The following is a 6,398-nucleotide window of genomic DNA, read 5'->3' as shown; positions in this document are numbered from 1 at the left end:
AGCCAGAGAGAGAGAGGTAATGGACCGGTGAGCCAGGGGAAGGAGAATGGTGGACACACACAAGAGTCCAGAAAGAAGAAAAAAAGCCTCCCAGTTTCAACTCTGTGGGATAATAATAGAAGCCGAACATACAGCAGCCACATGAGCAGCAACGCTGTTAAGCCTGAAAATGTGTTCCCATGCCATGTCTTCAAGAGTTCAGTTGAAGTTTGTGGTTAAAAAGCAAAAAGACTGTTTCTCCTTATGTGTCCATGTGATACCAGTTGGTAATAATTCCTGAGCGAAAAATCTTTCAGTAAAATAAAACCATAAAGCTTGACAAAACTGATCAGGTTTGGGGGCTAACTGCCAAGCACAAAGTGAATAAACTATAGGAAATGCTAGATGTAAAAAGATAAATATTTAAAGTGCACATATCATGCTATTTTTAGGCAATAGCATAGGTCTCAGATATGTAAAAATATATAAAAAACATGTCTGAATTGTTTTGCTCAAAATACCAAACAGATCACCCATTCTAGCCATGCCTCATATCTCTCTATTTCACTTCCTGTTTCAAAAGTGCTGATTTGAGGTATAAAGCTTTAAAGGAAAAAAAAAAAGGAGAGGGCTGAGCTCATGCAGGAAATGCTACTGGCAGATACTGCCGTGATGAAACGCCATATGATGGATTATAAACGAATATTTTCTGAAACAGTATGGAGCTCAAAGGTTTTCTCTCTTGCCGGTTATACCACAAGGTGAGTTCCTTTTATTTCCTGCTTCTTCACACACATGCTCTCCAGTACAGGTTAGCTCTGAGTGTTAGCGATGCTAATGTAAACATGCACAGACCATATTACGTCCAAAACAGTCGGGCATTGTTTCTGATAGCAACGTTTCTGATAGGGCCGTGGGTCCACATTTTCTATACGTCATATCGGACGCAAATCTGGATCAGCTCCGTTGTGGCCCCGTTTTTAGAGATTTGGGTACGGAAGAAAATAGAGGGTTTATTTTCTGACGCTGCGTGAACGGAGGTGATCTCTGGGGCCATAGATCTCGGCCTCCGTTACGGATTGTGTAGCTTCGTTGGTGGCGAAGTGTATGTAGTTTGTGCATCTGTCTGTGTTTTTAAGATTGTCTGTCTCTGTTTGCTGGTTTTGTTTTGAAAAGTGTTCCCCTTCCCCATGTATGTTACTGTTGATTGTGTGCACTTGGTGTCCTGTGTTGTCTCCTCCCCCCTCACCTGTGTCCTGTTGGTTTGATTGGTCTGTGTGCATTTAGGCTCTGGGGTTTTTCTGTTGGGCAGGTAGTGTGTGTGAGATCCTGGAGGCTGCAGGCTGTGCTCAGGGAAACAACAGCAGGATTGAGGCTGTGTGTCATTCTGATCATTTAATAAATGCCCACACCGGGTTATATTTGAACTCTCACCCTCTGCCTCCTTGCTTGGTCGGGCCGCTCAATTGTCAGCTTCACATTCCCCGACACAACGGGGACACATATTTATGTATAAAAGACATCAAAAATTGCAAGTGATAGGTCCCCTTTAAGTAACTAAGCACCACACGTTTCTAAGGTGCTGGTAATGAATAAAATAGATGAGAATACATTCGTCAGTTATCAAACAAAGATGTAATCTTTGATGCTCATGCAACTGATTCTGAATGTATAGGAAGACACATGATGAACTGCTTTTTTAAACCCATAGCTCCCTCTTTATTCACCTGGTATTAGAGCATTTTTCCACATAGCAACCTGGCCTCCAAAGTGGTCCATCAAATAACAAAGACTCATAACATGTTTGACCTTTAGCAGAAAATGAGCTTAATTTGCATAATGAGTACATCTGAAGCAGAATGCATAATTGTATCTGCGGGACAAAGTGTCTCTTCCTTTGTAATCAGAGCAGCTTAAAGAAGCCTATTTTGCATTAGACCGACACTTACTAATAAACTGTTCTTGGTGCCAGAAGTGAATCATCTCAGGTTTTGTTTTCCATTAAAAATGGACATAATGGCGCACTTAATATTGTGCTTTTTCACAGTCTTCTCCTTCATGAATTTTTAAGTTCACGTAAATGAGTGTCATTGGCGGTGTTATATGCAAAATAATATTTTACAGCTTTGGAATTCAGCATACACTAAACATTATTTCTGCAGTGTGCAGTTTATATGTAGCATATTCAGAAAAGTCATGCAGATATTAGTTTGGGAGCTAAATAAAAAGAAAACGACCTTTTGGTGGGTGGTTTTAACTTAAAGTGGACCTATATTTGAAACATATATTCTAGGGCCTTACCTATATAAAACATGTCTGTTAAGTTGTTTTTTTTAAATACCAAACAGATCATGCATTTTAGCCATGCCTTATTTTGCTCTATTTGCTCTTTTCCAGCCCTGTTTTTGCAAGGGCTGATTCTGCTTTATTGGCAGACTACAGCGACACTTACAGGCCTGGCATATGTACTACAGCATCTCCAGCGCTTTCGAGCGGTCTCTCATTCCCCTGATAGGTGGAAAGTTGCCCATGTAGGCGTGCATGCACCCCTTTTCTGACGTCAGAAAAATTCAAATAATCAGCTCCGTTGCAGCCCCGTTTTTAGAGATTTGGGTATGGAGGAAAAGAGAGGGTTGTGTTTTCTGACACTTGGTGAGTTCCCTGACACACCGGGGATACATATCCGTGTATAAAAGACGTACAAAAGTGCATTTTGCATGATAGGACCCCTTTAACAAAGACAAATATGTTATGCACTGAAACTGACACCAATGGTCAGAGGAAAGTATATTTACAATTTTTACTCTCTGCATTGGAAATCATAGAAATGCTTTTTTAACATAGATGCCCTTCACTAGACAAAAAAAACTCAACATCCTGTCATGGTCCTATCGTAAATGTTCGCTGTTCACTTTGTTGGCTTTGGAGATTCCTGGTAACGGACCAGTAACCCTGCCAGGATTGTCTCGATTAAAAATGGATCTTGACTTCGTAAAAGTAACCTTTTAAACATGTGTGGGCTGGAACAGTAGTGCATTAGCTGGCCAGAGATAGACAAGTACTTTGAAAATGGGTTTTTACAATAAAAGGCCTAATTGATAACTGGAATGTGGTGCCCATGTGTCACCCTAATAAAAGCTCAGTTTAAAGTCCTAACTTAAGGTTTTAAGACATTGGGAATGCAATCATCCGTGCAACTGAGCAGCGCAAAAAGTATACTAATAATGTTGATTTCCAATAAAGTTGGCATTTAAAGTATATTGCTTTGGCATGACATGCTGGAAATTCTATATGCAGTTTCTATTAAAAAAAAAAATGTTTGTGTACTTGCTAACATGCCAGCTCTGATGTGATGAATGAAGAGGCTTTCGTACCAGGAAGAAGCTGTTTAATGATGACGGGTGTTAAAGGGGGAAGTGTCAGGGGACTTATTATGGAGCATCAATGTAAAATGTATTATAGTGTCTGTGTCATTTAGAGCGTGGGCAAACAACGTATATGTTGATTTATATGGAAACAAATACTTATACAAAGCAGCAACTGTAACTACCCCCTGCTTCTAAGTAGCTTGTAATACCAATGTATTTCAACGTCCCTTTTTGTGCACATTAAATGTTGTTTTTTCCAGTCTCTCTAAAAGCAAGCTATATGCCTTGTTCTAATGTTGGATCATTTTGTTCTTGATTTTTTCAAGTGTGCTTTGGTTTGTGCGTTATTTGTCAAACACCACACCTACTGCAACACAAGTGTCCTCTTTTCATTTGGAAGCGAGAGAGGTAGGAATGAAATGTGTTTTTGGAGTTATCTTTTTATTAAATTCAATTTTTAATCTTCCTTCCTCATTTTCTATTTACAAAAGAGAATAGGAATCAATGCAATAATCCATATCTGTAGGATTTTCCCATCAGAGTTCGCCGATAGCGTGCCACATTCTGGGTTTATTTTCCAGCCCTTTTTGATTGTGACTGGCTTCTATTTTTGCTCAGACAGATATTGTGTTGAACTCTGTCGGAGGGAAGAGATGGAATGAAAGTAGGCTTTTCCAGTCAGAATAAGTAAAAGGTTCAACAAAGGTTAAGGCTGTGAATTATTAAATCACCTTATCTTTGGATGGTAACATCGTTCATCATTTGAGAGATGAGGATTGTGCAACCTACTAGATAATTAATTTGCCGATTTTGATGGAAAGCCTGTGGGATGAAAGCTTAATCAATTGTTTTTTATACGTTTGCTGTGTTTTCCGCACTTTTGATGTCTTCAGAGACTCATTACAGGCTCTGAATATCCCTTTGCTGACATTCTACTTTCTCAGCCCCACTGAATTTTTTACAAGGCCGGCAGTTCTTCAGGTGGTACCACCGTCTTTAAATCCATTGAGTATGCATTGGTCTGTATCTCTGGTATACCTATACATAATAAATGGTGTGAGACAAAGAATGAAATATAGCGCTATAGTGCTTATGACAAAAATACTGGAATTGTTACCCTCGACCTATCCTAGCAGATATTAGGTTTCAAGGTTGTTTTGAAGAAATGTCCTTATTACAATAGAAAATGTATCTTTATTCTTACTTTCTATATTTTTTTAATGCTGGTTGCCTTTATGGCTACTGAAAATAAAATGAATGTTACTTCATAAATTGTTGCATTAGGCATTTTCAATTGCTTTAAAAAGTGTAGTCTTTAAGGGTCTCAAGTTCCTCCTCTCTCAATCCCAAGTTCCCGCAACCTCTCAACCAACCCACCCAATACAAACACAAACATCCCCAGGAGTATAATTATTGTAAGGGTGCTTGTTAGGAGAAGTTCAATCCACTCTGTCAGTGTTTACACTCTCCAAGCTGGAGTGAAAAGTCATGGAGCCACGGAGGGTTCACTATGAAGGACTACAACGGCTATCACCTGGGTGGATACAGAGTCAAACTGTCATTTTAATTAGTGTCTACTGTCTTCTTTTGAGCACCCATAGTGTTTTAGTTCATTCAGTTAAAACAACGGGAACAATTCACAGAGACAAGGTTGTACGATGTTCCAAGGATTTTATTAAAAACTCAGTTACCCATTAAATTAGTATGTGTTCAGTGAATGGAATTAAAGAATACCTTTCTTAAGTTTAAGACTGATTTGAGAACTATACTTTTTGACAATTCTGTTTTGAGCATTGTGAAACCATACAGACAATCTCCATTGACATACAGTAGCTATGAGAAATGTCCTATTTGAGAGACATACATTATATTCATAATCCAACAACATATCTACTGTGAGAAGATCGATAAAACTTCAGTCGGAAATAATTCTCAAATAAAAGCATTTTTTTCTAATATTAAGGCAAACAGGCCTATTATAACTTCAGTATTAGTTATTCAACTGCCGACCATATCTTAACACCTTAACCTCTCTCCTCAGTGATAAAGCAGACCCTAAAACCATCAAAAGAATAAACCATGGTGTACTTGCTTAAAATTAATTAAATAAAACTGTCAATTCATGTCAAGCTCAGACCTGTAGCCACACAAAGAAACATGACATTTCAATTCTAATTTACCCCAAATGAACACAGAAATAAATGGTATGAATTAGCAAAATTACTAAAGGGAAAGATTTATCAATCGTTGGTGGTGATTTAAAGTGGAAAGCCAATCAAATCTTCTTAAAGCCCTGGGGCAAATGTCTCTAAAGTAGAGCGAAGTTTTCTATGAGCGGAGCGAACATTTGACACGTCCCTATTGCAGGTGATCATGATTCAACATCATTTCTGTATGAACAATCGAGCCGCCTTAAAAGAGGAACACATTGTGTCTTTTCTTGTATGTAAAATGTGGTTTGCATGAGGTTCAAAAGGAAACATCCTGGCAAGAGGTCAAAGAAGAAATGTTGCAGGAAATGGAGAGTCTGCACAGAATCATCCTTTCTGAAAGACATCTACTTAACATACAGTGCAGATGATCAGTGTGTGAGTAAATGCAGATCAATATTCATCTTCATGAATACATATGGCTGGTCTGAGCCCTGTTTGTGCATTTCAACATAGTCTATACGATCATTCACAGACAAGTTTATTCCTCTCATTTGCACAATGAAAAAGTGTTCTGCATATACTCCCAGGACAGCCTCTGCCTGCACATTTTAGATTCATTATACATACAGACTATATATGATACAATATCTCACAATCCACTCATTGTGAACGTGTTTGAGCCAGAAGTGCCGTTTCCTCATCTTTTGTGAAGGAAATAGCTGATTTCAGCTGAAAATCCTTTAAGGGACACTATCTGTTGCTGATCAAATATTCATTGATCCGTTTCACAATCTGTTGGATGTATTATGTTCCTTTGGTTCATTCTGTTCACAGCTAAGGTAGCCTTTACTATTCAGAGCAAGGCACGCAGACCTATACGCTGTTTTTTTTATATTTC

Source organism: Notothenia rossii (genome assembly GCF_949606895.1).
Source record: "Notothenia rossii genome assembly, chromosome: 11".
NCBI classification, from domain to species: Eukaryota; Metazoa; Chordata; class Actinopteri; order Perciformes; family Nototheniidae; genus Notothenia; species Notothenia rossii.
The sequence above is the reverse complement of the archived record's forward strand: the minus strand, read 5'-3'. Positions refer to the sequence as shown.